The sequence below is a fragment of the Puma concolor genome, chromosome C1 (genome assembly GCF_028749965.1).
Source record: "Puma concolor isolate L17-30 chromosome C1, mPumCon1.1.hap2, whole genome shotgun sequence".
Taxonomy (NCBI): domain Eukaryota; kingdom Metazoa; phylum Chordata; class Mammalia; order Carnivora; family Felidae; genus Puma; species Puma concolor.
Genome location: NC_141674.1, coordinates 107,190,648 through 107,206,910, shown reverse-complemented (window position 1 = coordinate 107,206,910; position 16,263 = coordinate 107,190,648). Strand labels below are relative to the sequence as shown.

General features: G+C 43.8%; 1 long non-coding RNA gene across 1 annotated transcript; it reads left to right on the top strand.

The window, feature by feature from the left end:
* Positions 1–1,262: 1,262 nt before the first annotated feature.
* LOC147578357 (uncharacterized) lies at positions 1,263–11,739 on the top strand. The gene is made up of 3 exons (XR_015255124.1): positions 1,263–1,577; positions 8,839–8,892; positions 11,480–11,739. It is a non-coding gene; the product is annotated as an uncharacterized LOC147578357 (long non-coding RNA).
* The last annotated feature ends 4,524 nt before the right edge of the window (positions 11,740–16,263 follow it).

Below are 16,263 nucleotides of genomic sequence, written 5' to 3'. Positions count from 1 at the left end.
TCCATCTGCAAGGGGGGCGGGGGGGGAGGAGGTTGGGAAGGTGCTAGCTTGTACTTTGCCTTCAGCCTGCCTTATGCTCCCTCATCAATAAAAATGAGGGGCGCCTGGGTGGCGCAGTCGGTTAAGCGTCCGACTTCAGCCAGGTCACGATCTCGCGGTCTGTGAGTTCGAGCCCCGCGTCGGGCTCTGGGCTGATGGCTCAGAGCCTGGAGCCTGTTTCCGATTCTGTGTCTCCCTCTCTCTCTGCCCCTCACCCGTTCATGCTCTGTCTCTCTCTGTCCCAAAAAATAAATAAATGTTGGGAAAAAAAATTAAAAAAAAAAAATGAAAGCATGGCCAATGGAACACAATAAAAAGTCCATATCCAAGTATAATTATTGAGAATGTAGTATTCTAATGAAGAAGAGATTTTCAAATCTGGATTTTTTCCAGAAGCTTGGTTGAAAAGAAACAAGAAAGGTGGTATAGCTAAACAGAGGAGAGGGTCAGAAGAGGCCCGAAGTGGTTGGTTTAGATTAGTTGGTGAGGAGAAGGCAAGAGTAGAAAGTCAGAAAGGTAGGAAGAGAGGGAACAACATGAAATGAAGACCCAGTGGAGAAGGCTGAGTTTGGGGCCCAGGAGCACAGGGGCAAAGCGCTTTTGGTCAGAGGTGGGCTGATGGGAACGTGCACGTGAGGTGAGACAAGGGTGTGAGGGCAGGGAAGAGTCAAAGGAGACTGTGCCTAACAGCTCTGCTTTCTCTGTGGTGATGGAACCAAGCAACCAGCTCGGAGACTGAGCACTGAATCCTGAGGAAAACCGGGGTGTCAGCTTGAGACCCACAACCACTGGGTGGAGCTTCATTCCCAACTCACCCAGCCCTGTCAGGCTATCACCTGAGGAGGGGACCCAGTCTAAAATTTCTGAGGTCCCTCCAAGTTACATGTGTAACTGTGCCATAAAAAAGATCAAAGTGCATTGAACCGAACCCAAGAATAAGAACCTATTCTACACCTGTAATTTGCAATAATATTCCACAGAAGCTGAAAGTATGACATTAAGTCTTGACTCAGTGAAGGTGATCCTAACATACCCCAAACACCCTCCCAGGAGTCTGGCTATTCAAAGCCAGAACTGTGCTCTGTCAGCACAGAGCCCACTTTGGATCCTCTGTCCCTTTCTCTCTGTCCCTGCCCCACTTGTGCTCTCAAAAATAAATAAATATTTTTAAAAAAAAGATAACCTTCCCTAAACATCATTTTTCTCTGCTGGGCTTGTATAGGTGATGAATGGCAGGCAATTCAAGGTAACAGTCTCTGATAAAGGGCCAGAAGACCAGCATCCCACAGACGATCTATTCCAAGAGCAAGGAAAACATCAGAACCAATTCTTACTGCTATTCATTACTACGTGCTTAGAATGTGCCAGGCACCAGCTTCACATAAACTGTCTGCTTTGATCAGGTCAACGACTCTGAGGCAGGTAACAGTGTTACGGAACCAGGCTGGAACGCTGGCGGAAAAGCCAAGTGGCCCTCAGAGATCTTGGTGAAGATTTATTTTACACCGGCGGGCTCAGAGGAGACTGTTTCTCCAAAGGTCTGAACCTGGAATGCAAGTGGGGAGGGTAATTTATAGCCGACAGCCTCCATATCTGTAGCGGTTTTCGCGCACAGCAAACAAAGGAAGAAGAAACCGGAGGAGGGGTCTTTAAGCTAGAGACCAGAGTTTGTTCTAGTCCAATCAGCCATCTTTGGTGTACTTTATCCACTTCTCCAACATCCCCCACCTTTGATGCCTTTTAAAAAAAACTTTTAGTAGGCATCACCTTTCAGTTTTACAGGTTGGTACTCTAGGAAGGCTAAGATATGTGCAGTAGTTTGGCAAACAACAGTGTTTTCAATAAAACGTACCATGGCATTCAGTATACAGGGGCAGATGGATACAAATTATGGAGAGGAGGGGCCCCACCAGGGCAGGAAGCCAGGATGCCCAATCTGTGAGATCCCATCCTTTCCATTGATTGATATTTTCCTGTTGTCAATGTTGAAGTCTTTCCTTGAATTCCTTAACCTTAGTTGTAACTATTCCTGACTGGTTTACGAAATAGCAACATTCCTCCCCCAGAAAGATGCAGGTCCCTCCTTTTTCTGAAGTGAGGAGGTCGAGGGTTCACCTATTTTGGAGGGTCACTGCTGCCAGAGAGTTTATTTGGCTTTGTAAGGTTACCAGAGAATCTGCCACCTGTTCCATGCCTTCATTTAGCTCTTGAGATAGTCTATGGTATAGTCCTACAGATGAACCTATGCCCCCTCTTCCAGTTCCTATTCCTGTTTCAATTCCTGCTCCTATCAGAATGGGTAGCAGGATTGCCCATTTAGCCCAGGAGGTGGGGCTAAAGGTTGTTAGGAGTTGATCTTCAGTGTATACAGGTATCTCTGGGGTTAGGAAGACGGAATAACATATCTGAGTCCAGTTGGCCTCTAAGCATGGGTAGCTGAATTAGAATATAGGTAGAACACCCCAGGGGTTGAACATAGGGTTGTATTCTTCTTTAAGGTTATATTTCTTCTGTATAGAGAGGTACCATTCATACCTTCAGGGACTGTACAGATTAGATTGTTGGCATTTGTGAGACGGACCCCAGTGGCCAGGGGTCCAATTAAGACAGAGGTGTTGGTTTTGAGATTTTCAGGAGCTTCCCAGGTCAAAGGGATGGGAGTGGCTAAATAAGCCCTCTGGCTGAGGGGCAAGCACATCCAGCAGGTTTGGGTGTGATTATCTATTTTATGGAGGACTTGTAGAGTAGTGTTAGTCCAACGCTGGAGTGGGAAATTGGTAAGCATCTGATTGAGGGCTGAAAGGTTCAAACCTTGGTAGGCTGCCAGGGGAGTGGTCGCCTTTATGGCTTGTATTACCCTATCCTGGGTATCCTTTATAACTTTTTGAAGGGCCCTGTCTTGCACCCCTCCTCCGTCCAAGATCCCCCATTGAGGAAGGTAAATGTAGCAAGCTTCCCTCTCTGGAGGCCCTTGTTGTAACATGGGTTCCTGACTTTTGGGGTTATCTCTACAGTCCGATACTTAGTCCTTGGGGCACCAGGTGACTGACAGAGAGTGGGTGTTTTTCTCTTGTAGCACTCTTTGTGGAGAGAGGTGAAGGCGCTGAATGCTCTTGACCCCCTTATTGTCATATAACAATCCTGGGGGCAAAGTGGGTAAGCAGCAGTTGTGAGGATGAGAGAGGTTATCATAATATACAGGCAATACTTAATAATCTTCCCATCCAGAGGAGGTATGTGAGACCCGGTGTACATCTTTTGTCCCATGCCCAGCTTGTTGGTGCAATCTCTATCAGCCCAATAGCAAGAAGTAAGATCAGGTCTACGACACCAGTAAGGGACAAGGGCTAGCAGAGTTGCATCCAAACCCCTGGGCTCGGTCCATATGTTGATTCCTCAAGCTTCTGCCATGTGCAGGCCAGCCAACTTCTGGGGTGTGGCTGGAGCAGGGCTGGAGATCTGAGGGGCTAGTGCCTTTTTGAGGGTCAGTTTAAGTGGGTTGACTGGATCTGGATCACTTCGCCAGATTGAAGGTTCCTCTGAATTGGTCTTCTTAGCTCTGGAGTGATGGACCCATGGGGTGATACCTGAAACTGAATCCTCTATTTGGTTGTATATCTGTAAAGTCCACCTCCAAGTCTTGGAAAGGGGCAGGTTTCTGGTAACTGTCAGATCAGGTTTAGGGAAGATATGGTTTGCATATTTAGAGATCCATCCTGTTTTCCAGTTGTTTAAATAATCATATGCTCATGGGGTCTTATTATTATCCCCATAGAATAACAAGCATAGAAGATTGCCTATACATGAAATACTGTGACAATTTTCTGAAGTTTACCTCAAGTTGTCTAGTTTAGGCAAACAACAAACATTTAAAGACAATCATAAGTAGAATTTAACATCCATAACAGTGCATTGTTGAAACATAGTTGTTCTCTCTAAAACCCCCCCTTTCCAGAGATAGCCAAATTGAGACCAATGCATTTGTAGAACAAATCCAGTCTTAACAAATCTGGCCTAATTATTTACATAAGCTCAGCAAGAATAGCGATTGATCATGAGGATCTTTTAAAGTTTGCTTTGTTGGAACCTTCTATAAGGAATCTCTGGGTTGAAATTTTAGTAGCCTCTCCAGGCCAGAAGCCAAGCCAAATACTTGCCATCAGACCGGCCTGTAACACCTGTAGAATTGAGTGACTTCCTCTTCATGAGGTCCCCAAGATATCCTGAGGTTCCTGCACCTGCCAGGAAGTGACCTTCTTTACTTACCTGGTGAGGCTGCTGGGAACTCTGTAAGCAAGGCACCAGGCCAACATTTCCAAGGGGCTTTATGGCTCCATATTCTATATAGCCAACCCTAATTCCTTAAAGTTGTCTGGTCATATCTGAGTCTGCAAACGTCATCCTCAAATATGACATTCCAGTTAAAGCTTTGGTAAAATAACCAGTATTTCCAAATGGTGACCTGTTATAAGATGAACAGATTCTTATTGAACTTATGCAAACAATTGTAATTGCCATGAAAGAAAAAATACTCATTGAGAGTTTTGAATTTCAGGGGAGTTTTGTAGAGAGAAAAGATAAATGCTTGTTTACAAATGCATACTTTATGACATTTTTGTATATCATAGATATCTTAAGAGAAAGTTTCCTTAATCTGGAAGATGAAACATTACAGACCCAGCAGTATTTTCAACAAGAATCACAAAACTATAATCTTTCTCAGTTAATTTAATCCCACGTTCCTAATTCTTGTTCAATTTGAATGCAGCTTTTTAGTTCTGGAAATTTTTACCCATTTTAGTATTAATCTTAAGGATGTCGAATACCTGTATTTATCCCCAAAGTTCTTTTTATAAATCTCCTTGAAGGAGAAACACATTTTGTGAGAGAATAAGAACAATTATAAATGACAAAATCTCAGAAATAGACATCGTTAAAGATCTGAAGAGAGTTCATTATGATGCAATTGACAAAGAAATTCGGTTATTTCTATGACACATATCATCTCAAGTCATCAGAATATTAAGTGATGACCTTAAAACAAAACATTAAAATTTTAGGAATTGCATATATTAGGGCAGTTACAGTATTTACTTGTGCAATACAATCTAAGGTTTACCATTGTATGACAGAACTTTTCCAAATAACTTAACATCCCAAATAAAAGGACCTAATTGGTCAAGAAGACTTCATTTACCATTTAAATCCTGAAAAGTTTGTTAAAACCCCAGAAGTCATAAGTGTATCCTAAATAAGATTACAGATCATTACCAATCTTACAATTTTATATATTCAACCAAAGTGGCAATAAAAGATCCCAAAGGTGAATGTATAGCATTATACAGTTGTTATCAAAACCTAGCTCCTTTAACATTCAGAAGTTTTAACTAAGTAATCAAAGACCTGATAGAGATGAGATCTAAAACTTTGATTTTCCCGGAGGATAAACCTTTGTTTGCATTGTCTTATCAAGAGCAGATTAACAGGTCAAGAAAACTTTGTTATTTGAGCAGAGAGAAAAGCAGGATTTCAACCTCATACTAGTGTACTTTAAAAATTCCATTCATCTCAACCTTTTATAACTTTCTTTTGCTTCTAAATTTTGTCCCAAAGCCATTTCTTTCTAAATAACCAGTCTCATTTAGGACAAAATTACTTTCTTCTACCCTCAACGAAACTGTATTTCCATTCCTTATATCTTTCTTATGTACCTCCTATTTTCCTACATACAGAGTTGCTTTCTTTGTTTTCATCAGTCTTAAGTAAACATTTAGCAGAATTTTAACTCTTAGGAAACCTTAGTCTCCAACTGAGGACTTAGTAACCAATTGGGAGGTGTTTACATCAGAATTTTTTTAGATGGTAAATTCATGAACCAATTAAGTACAAAGCATGTTTTCCAATAGGTTTGAATAGCCTTAATTTCTCAGCAATAAGAAGTTAAAAACACAAACCTATGTTCAATAATCAAAGCTTTAGCATTCCATCCTATTTGGAAAGTTTCAGGTTACCAAGGACCTTGAAAGTTATCTTAACAATTACCCATGAAAACTTTGAGACAGACAAAATTATCATTAACAAATTGCAACAGAGATAACATGAGCTTATTTGACCTTTGCGGATAACTTTAAAGACAGGTCCAATAAACTTAAATTTGTTTAAACATTGAATATGTTTCACCTGCATCCTCCTAAAAGTCAATATTCCCCCATTGTCAATCTTCATTTGGGGCACCGGAGATATCTGAAATAGGTGGTCCAAGGGGGGTGCACTTTGCTCTTTGACTTGGAGGGTGGGAAGAGGAACCAATGGCGCTTGAGACACTGAGGATGGTATAGGGCTACACCCAAGTTGGTGCAGAAACATGAGGGGGAGGGGAAGGCAGAAGCAGCAACTGCTTGGGAATATTCCTTAAAGTCCCTGTCCCGAGGTAGACTAACCACAGTTGGCTCCAATTATGGCTGTTAACCTGGGAAATGAGGGAGAATCCCTCACACCTATTAAGCAGAGGAACAGGGAGAGAGAGTCAGTGTCCCCTTTTAGTCTGGTTCTATCTTGGCTAGACCAATAAGGTGCCCTTCTCGAGGTTCCTCCTGATCTCCGCTGGGTTTTGGGGACTTTTCCTGGTTGGGACATTTATTCTTTTTAATGTCCTTTCCCCTTGCATCTGGGCATATTTATGGCCTTCTCAGCCCCCTGCTCTGATCCCCCTGAGGGCCTCTTGATATCAGCGGATGTGGACCGGCATCTGGAGAGTGCCTGCGCCTGGCTGAGGGCTCAATATGGCCACCAGGACTTGTGGGGGAGGGTTTTCTGGCCTGGAAGGGGAGGAGAAATGGGTGGCTGCGGTGGCAGTGTCCTGGCTTCGAGACCAGCAGCGAGTCTGCCAGGGGAGGAGTTTCAAGCTCATGGGAGAGGGGAAGGAGCCTAAAGAGTCAAGAAGAGGGGAACATAAGGGGAGCAGTGGGTCGCTTCTTTGGCTCCCTGGGTGAGTCTCTGGATAAAGCGGCTAAAACCTTTGCCTGGCTCTCCTGGCTCCATCCTGACCCCACAATGCTCATGTGAGGCAGAGTCACAAAGAGGGACAGGGACGCCCCCTCCAATGAGGAGACCAGCCAGATGCCCGCCTGGCAGTGTCCTGAAGGAACCCAGGTGACGCTCAGCCCCGCAGATCCCAGCTCTGCAACCCATGATCAGAAACATTCTGATATCACCACAGACCAAGCTCCATCCATCATGGAATCGCAGACGGGCCCACTCAGACTCCATGGCCCCCTAGTGACCCCAAGGGCACCTGCCTGTGGAGCCATAGAATCTAACTTGGCAGGCAAGCTAGACCGAGTCACACATTCACATTCAGATATACACCAGAGATTATTATATTCCCTACCATAGAATCCCTACCTGTGAGACTTCTGAAGTCTCAGGGAGTAACCAGTCTCCCTTCCACTCTTGCAAGTGGGCCTAACTAGATTGGGCCCCAGCCTTACCGGTTCCAACTTCGGGTCCAGATCCTCACCTGCCAAGTCTCCTCGAGTCCGGCGGGAATGGTGGAGCAGGGCTGACCTGAAGGGGACAGAGAAGGAGACTGCCAAAATTTAGGCAGGGTGCACTCTCTCCCTTGTGACCCCTCATTCCGTCACCGCCTTGCTGTTCTCCCAAACCGGTGGCAACAATGGGCCAGCGCAGTTGGGTTTCCCCAGTCAGGGAACCAAGTATGTTACGGAACCAGGCTGGAACACTGGCGGAAAAACCAAGCAGCACTCGGAGATCTTGGTGGATTGGAGATTTGTTTTACACTGGCGGGCTCAGAGGAGACTTTCTCCAAAGGTCTGAGCCCGGAATGCAAGTGGCAGGGTAACTTATAGCCGACAGCCTCCATATCTGTGGCAGTTTTCGTGCGCACAGCAAACAAAGGAAGAAGAAACCTGAGGAGGGGTCTCTAAGCTAGAGACCAGAGTTTGTTTTGGTCCAATCAGCCATCTTTGGTGTACTTTATCCACTTCTCCAACAATAGAGGAGAAAAACTGAGAAAACTTGAAAGTCACACATAGGTACTTGATCCAGGGTTTGAAGCCAAGTCTCCTGTATTCATTTGCTACAGCTGCCATACCAAAATGTCCTGATGCCTTCTTATAAGGACACCAGTCACTGGATTAGGACCCATTCTAATGGCCCATTTTAACCTAATTACCACGCAGTTTTTCCTCCTCCTGTGTACTTGTCCTCTCCCCTGTACTTTTACACAGAACACTTGTGATACTCTGGCCACCAAATGTGTGGGGGTTTACCAAACAACAAGCAATTCTCTGTGACCCCCTCGGGGTGTCCTACAATTCAACTCAATTCTATCTACCCAGAGATAGCATCAGATATACAAGTTAAAGGTTCAGTGCTAAAAGACTGCCCTCACCCTCCCACTGCCCGCTTCAAATGTCAACCACAAATGCAGGGTGTCACCCGTGCCTCTGACTGACCAGCTAAAAATCAGAGGTTTCCACAACCTCTTCTTTGGGTTAATTTCATTTGCTAGAGCAGCTCATGGAACCCAGAAAACGTGCTTACTCACTAGAGTACCTGTTTAACTTAGGAACGGCCAGATGGAGATGCGTGGGGTAAGGCATGCAGAAAGGGCGAGCAGCTCCTGTGTTGTCTGGATGAGCCACTGTCCCCAAATCTCCAGGTGTTCCCCAACAAAAGCTCTCTGAACCCCACCCTTTTGGGGGCTTCATTACATAGGCACAATTGATTAAATCATTGACATCTGTGATTGATTCGGCTCCTTCTGCCTCCCCACAGGTCTGGGGGTGGGACTAGAAATTCCAGTCCTGTCATCAGCTGGCCCAATCTCAGGTATTTTCCAAAAGTCACCTCATTAATGTAACAAAGGACTTTTTTTAATTTTTTTTAATGTTTATTTATTTTTGAGAGAGACAGAGACAGAGCTCAAGAGGGGAAGGGCCAGAGAGAGAGGGAGTCACAGAATCCGAAGCAGCCTCCAGGGTCCAAGCTGTCAGCACAGAGCCCAATGCGGGCCTCGAACCCACGCACTGCAAGATCATGACCTGAGCCGAAGTCAGGCCCTTAACTGACTGAGCCACCCAGGCGCCCCAACAAAGGACATCTTGATCACTCTGTGCACTTAGAAAATTCCACATGTTTTAGGAAGTCTGTACTAAAAACAGGGACAAGACCCTTCTTATTTTGCATCACAATGTCACAGCTTTTTAAAGGCCTCATCTCCAAAAAAAGTCACGTTCTGAGGTACTGGGGGTTGGGGCTTCAACATATGAATTCAGCCCCAAACAACTCCCAATGACCTTGCTCTTTCCAATGAACCACAGTTAGTTATGTTATACAGTTAGGTTAGCTATGCTAGTACCACAAGGCCACAAACTTGGGGTCGGGGGTAGCACTGTGTTTATTGTTAAAAAGAGAACCCCAGGTCCAAAATGGCATCACTTATGTTAAGGTCCAAAGTCAGTAAACCAAGTCATCACCCACTTGCCTGTGATTCCTTGTAATTAGGATATTGTTAAGGCTAAGCCCTCAGGCAAAGGGGGGTTCTTAATGTTTTTATCCCTTAGCCATATTTGTTCTGGGAGCCACCTCTATTGACGTAAAATTACAAGTAGAGGCCTTAGCCAAGCATACAGTGGCCACCTTTAAACAAACCAAACATGAAGTCACCCACAAATTTAAAAAATAGCCCCCCAGAACTTAATGGCTCTTGAAATCCTGACTGCAAGTCAGAGATACTATGCTAATATTGAGACTAAATGTTATGAATATATCCCAGATGACTCTGCTAATATATCCAAAGTTTTAGCAGATAGGCACACCAGATTTAAATGCTAACTTTTTTTTTTACAATGGGCACATTACATTGAGCTACAAAACCATCTCTATGATGAATTTGTGGCTGACCACCCATATCAAGCAACTCAGGCCTCCCTTGGTGGATTTCTCTATCACAAGGTATAGATTGGCATTATTTGTATCAATACATAGCTGATATGATACATCACCCCAATACCAGCATATACAGGGATATTTCAGTTACTAAAAAGAATGTTTCTTGCTGGCATATGGTAAATGTTACAATGGACTCTCCAGGCCATAAAAGGCCTTTCTCTTATAACTATCAAAATTTTAACTGAATATGCCAACCTACAGATTGGCTTACAACAAATTCACGGGATCAAGCCCTGCAGCAGCCACTGCACTGACGCTGATGGCACAGAGTCTGCTTGGGATCCTCTCTCTCTTCCTCTCTCTCTGCCCCTTCCATGTGCTCTCTCTCTCTTTCAAAATAAGCAGAAAAGCTTTTATATATATATATATATAGAAAGCTTTTATATATATATATATATATATATATATATATATATATAGAAAGCTATCTTAACAATTACCCATGAGAACTTTATGAGACAGACAAAATTAACCATCATTTTTTTTAATGTTTATTTATTTTTGAGAGACAGAGAGGCATAGCATGCACAGGGGAGAGGCAGACACACACACACACACACACACACACACACACACACACAGATTTCTAAGCAGGCTCCAGGCTCTGAGCTGTCAGCACAGAGCCTGATGTGGGACTCGAACTCACAAACTGTGAGATCATGACCTGAATCAAAGTCGGACATTCAACCAACTGAGCCACCCAGGTGCCCCAAACCATCATTTTAACCCATCTTTTTGCTGACAAATTGCAACAGAGACAACATGAGCTTATTTGACCTTTAGTAAACCTTGGTAGAATAAAAGTATTATATTTAATGCTGATAACTCTAAAGACATGTCTACCTTAATTAAAGTAACAAATTTAAATTAGCTTAAATACTGAATATGTTGCACCTAGGTCAACAAAAGTCAATTTGTTCCCCACTGTCAATTTTTACCCAGAGCTCCTGTGGGGAAATCTGAAGTCGGTGGTTTAAGTACAGGGAGGGGTGCTCTTCACCCCCAATTGGGAGGGTGAGAGGAGCAGGGCCAGTAGTGCCAGAGACACAAGGATGCTGTAGGAGCCAGTTATGCAGAAGGTGCCCAAGGTGGTGCAGAAACACAAGGAGGTGGAGACAGAGGCAGAGAAGATGAGATGCCGCCAGCAAGACTGGAGTTGGATGAAAGCCCAGACAGAAGAAAAAGTCCTCCCGGTCCTAAAGCTCTCCAGCTTGGACAGATGAACAGACACATGTTTTCTTCCCACCAATACAGAGTGAAAGTAGGCAGTGCATGTCAGGCCAGAGAAGTCAGGGAACTTCCCTGAAACAAAAGGAATTTCGGCATCTCCTTGGGACTATTCCTTAAGGTCTGGAGGTAGACTGACCACAGATGACTGGCTCCAATTACCATAGCCATTAACCCAGGAATGAACCGCCTCCCCCATACAACAACATTCATCTAGTTCTCTCAACATATATTCCAGATCTGACCCACAAAAGAAGAAGCAAACAGAGAGGAGACGAGTAACTCAGGAAAAAGAGGAAGGCATGTGTGTGATCTTGGCAACAACCTGTTTTCAAGAGAACCAAGGGGAGCACATAGAGAACACGACAGAACACAGGCAAGTGATGGATAAACAGAAGTAGAAGGGCCTGAGGCAGCTAAGCCGATGGTGGATTGAGGGGTGCAGGGTGGGGAGAGGGATGTCCTTGGCCCTGCTAAATGAGTATGGACAGAACAGGATTTTAGTACAGGGCCATAAAGTCCTGACCATATGGGATTTCGGTCCATTTTTCTGGTCAGACTTTCCCATCCGCTAGTTTGTGTTGAGGCCAACAGTATTAACAAAAGAGGCCAACCTTGGAAGGAAGCATACAAGGTGTCCTTTTTAGGCCTTTCCCCATGTCGACTGAAAGAGAGAGCAGGAGAAAGTGACTGAGCAGCTCTCCAGCACAAGGCAGACAAGGATTGGAGACATGGATGGAGAGGGCCCCTCAACCTGCTGTCACCTTGTCTCTTCATGGTTGCCAAAAAGATGTTGCCAGGTGAACTGGGGAGACCCCGGGCCCTGGGGCTTGACCCAGCCAGACCCAAAGAAGTCACCAAAGGCTCTTGGTCATGTCACGAGAAAGAATTCAAGGACATACATGCAGCACAGCAGGAAAGTTTATTAAAGCGAAAAGTACACTCTGGATATCTGAAAGTAGGCTAGCTCAAGAGAGAGCTACACACCCTGGGGGTTGGATTTGGCACTGTTTATTTAAATCCAAATTGACTCCAATGTGTTACGAGACAGCCTAAGAGGGTCCTACGAAACAAGGAGAGTACTTATGAGTCCATTACCAAAATCCCCCTCAGTTTCCAAATGGCGTCCCATCTGCGCCATACTTCCCATACTGCGGAAGTTTCCTGGGGTTCAGAGCGGGGGGAGCCATCCCTTTTTCTTGACCAAACTGACAGCTTTGTCCTACCTGAGAAGGGATGTCAACCTTCCTTCCCTTCCCCATTGCATTCTAGACTACTGGTGCTGGTAATTGGACTGAAATGCCGCAGAGATTGGGACTGCCTCTTTCCATTTTGGGGAAGCCAATATATTTGGCGACCAAATAGTACCCTTTGTAAAACTCTAGATCTAGTATTAATGGATGGGGTAGAGATCCTGGCCCTTGTTAAGAAGGGAAGCTATTTTATATCATATTATTTGTCATATATCTAAACTAGAAGTACTTTCAATCTGAGAGCAGGACGGAGCATGCCAAACAGCCCATGGATAAGGACAAAATGAAAAATATGAAAAAAAGAAAGTAAGGGACTCCTATCTAATCTGGGCCACTTTCTTGTGAGTTTTATCCATGATCCAGTCCAAAGGAAGTGGTGCCCTTGAGTGTTGAGTGAGTGCCCCAACTGGGTAACAGCTCTGACTAGTCCCTTTCGGGAACTTTGATTTTATGCTCATTGAAGGATCGATTATTATAACCGGGTTATTTAGGAGGAAACATTACACGGGAATCTTAAGATCAGCAGCCATCCTAACGAGATGTATGGCCATCCCATGCCCGCCAAGAATACAAGTATTAAAAGAACAGGTAAAACAGGGAGAGCCCGATTTCAGAGTCCAACACCATTTTGGCCAAGGTACTGGTATCCAGCCAGGAGGCAGGAGTTTGTCCCTCCCCGTAGTGTAGCCACAGGCAAGATGTTCTCTCCTAAGCACTCAGACAAGGCACCTTCTGAGGGGTCATAGTATTCAGGACATCTCTGAAAAAAGAAAAAGAACAGGTAAGAAACAAAGACTGGGGGTAAAAAAGACTTACCAAATCAAACTAACACTCGGATTCGCCCCATAATCCCCACACCAAAAGTGTTGTGGGATCGTTTAGCAGGATGGTCAGGAAAGAATTTTTGAGGCATTTTATGGTTCGACTCAGTAAGTTTATTTCAGTAGCATGGGAACAGGACCCATGGGCAGAAAGAGCCACACTTTTGATGTATGACGCTGGTGGTTATATGCTTAGTGCTCGTGAGGGAGGGGACTTCAGGAAGTATTAGATCATAAATGTTTTCTTCAAATTTCTACTCATAAAACTACTTTTGCAGGATTTCTCTGTTGTTTATCATTCAGCTCAATATTAACTATCAGTGACATGTACAGGCAGTCATGAGACCCTTTAAGAATATAGCAACAAGCAGGTATTTCATCCTTATAGAAATGAGGCAGTCTTGTAGGTCAGCCTTCTGGGCTAAAAGTGGACATTTTTTTGCTTCTATCCCTCATCAGTCAGCACTAGAAAATGTATTGATAGACCCCTTCCATTCTCCTTAGGGGGCAACCTTGCGTAAAACTTTACTAATAAAGTTTACTAATTCTTTACTAATAATTTACTAATAATTTACTAATATTTTTCTCTTTTCTGCTCCCATTCTACCTTAAAAACCTTCCCTGAGGGTGTCTGGCTGGCTCAGTCAATAAAGCATGTGACTCTTGATCTTGGGGTTGTGAGTTAAAGCCCCACACTGAGTGTGGAGATTACTGAAATCAGTCAATCAGTCAATCAATCAATCAAGCCTTTCCTATTCTATAGTCCTTTGGTGCTCCCTTCTACTTGCTAGACAAGATGCTGTCCAATTCATACATCGATTAATAAAGTCAATTAAATCTTTAAAATATAATCGTTGAATTTTGTTATTTACTACCATCTTAATCTCTCCCTGTATTCCCTACATCTAGCCAAATGTAGGCATTTATTCAATAGATATTTTGACTCTAATGAATGACTCCTAACTTCTTTCCCTATTCATGCTTCCTGCCCAAACCCTCCTCTAGCTGCTCCATGGAGTCTGTGTCTATACCTGGCTCAGTGGGCTCAGCGGAGACACTCCAGCATAGATGCTCCTGAACAGCCATCCACAAAGGTCCACATCCTTGTGGATGGCCCTCAGGACTTCATGCCTGGTGTTTGTGCACCACCTTGTGGTGACTGCCTGCAATGTCCCCGGTAGACCCATCAGTAGGCAAAAGGAAATGGGAAAACCTCACTTTGCTGCCTTGGCCCAGGACTGACAGTGAGTAGTTAACATCTTTTATTCTTTCTTGGAATTTCAAAGGGACAGGAAATTCTCCCCTTCTTATGTTCATCAGCACCTGGGGTTGTAGAGTTACACAATGGTTAAATCCAGATGATTTCTGGATAACTGGTGTTGCTGTTCCACTATTCAAAGACACTGGGCATTGTAAGAGGAACCGATGATTAAAAGGCAGCATTTTTGTTGGGGGGCCAGAAGGAACACTATATTAAGTGTGCATTTCAACTTTAAGACATATCTGAACTTCAAAATTGTTGTGACATCAATAAATAGGTCTTAGAATGTGGCTTTTATCTGTAAAATAACCTGGATAGGAAGGGTAGTTAGCCCACTACACATGAAATGAACTACATATTCATTTCAGCACCTGTGATTCTAGACGCGATCACAGCCAACTCTGGAGCTCATTTCAGCTCCTGTGATTCCGGACATGATCACAGCCAACTCTGTAGGACAGGTACAATTGACCTTGAACAACGTAGGTTTGAACTACATGGGTCAACTTACACATGGATTTTTTTTAATAAATATTTTTGGAAAATTTTGGGGGGATTTGTGACAATATGAAAAAATCACAGACCAACTGCATAGCCTCAAAATACCAAAAAATTTTAAGAGAAAGGTATGATTGTAAGAATACATACAACATACAAAATATGCATTAACCTACTAGTTACATTATTGGTAAGGCTTTTGGTCAATAGTAGCCTATTAGCACTTAATTTTGGGGGGAGTCAAAAATACAAGGGGATTTTTCAACTGTGTACAGGAGAGGGGTCAGCTCCCTGAACCCCGATGTTATTCAAGGGCCAACTGTATTTCAAATGTCACTACCCAGAGGAGCATCTTGCCAGTCACCCTGCAGGAAAACAAAGAAAGGTATATGGAAGGAAAGAACATGACAGAAATTAAGAATAACCTGACCTTCCATTAATAGAGTTGTGCAGTGCTAACAGATGGCTATTCATTTGCTAATGATCATGGCTGTAGACTAAGGACTGACTTCTAACTCCTGTCTGCAGCTTGCTAAGTGCTAACCATGAAGCTAGACATAAGTACTCCTCCAGCCCACCCCATGCTACAAGTACAGGCTCAGGGATGTGCATAAAAAATGGAGGGGATTTCTCTACTGAAACTGTTGAGAAAAATGTCTTGAAATTAGGTCAGGGTGGAAGGCAAGACTCAGAGGGTGCACACAAGTAAAATTTTTAAAAATGACTGACAAGCTGTTAGTCATGAAACGAGGAATCTGAGTTGTTCCATCAGGGAAGAGAGAGAACAGGGAGAGGTCCATAAATGGCAGATGGCTGTGTGGGATGTGATATAACGCTGCCCAGGACCCTCAAATCTTAAAAAAAAAAAAAAACAAAAACAAAAAAAACAAAAAAAACAAAAAAAACAAAAAAACTAGATGCTATGTGAGTGGTTTTTGGTGGGAATCTGAGAAAAGGCTGAATTATCCCTGTCTAGAAGGCAGAAAGCCAATGTAGGTGGGAGGCAGCCATAAGAATGTGAACCCCTCGGGGGTGCCTGGTAGCTCAGTTGGTTAAGTGTCTGACACTTGATCTCCTCTCAGGTCATGATCTCAGTTGTGAGATGGAGCCCCAAGTCAGGCTTCTCACTGGACATGGAACCTGCTGATGATTCTATCCTTCAGAAAAAAGGAAGGAAGGAAGGAAGGAA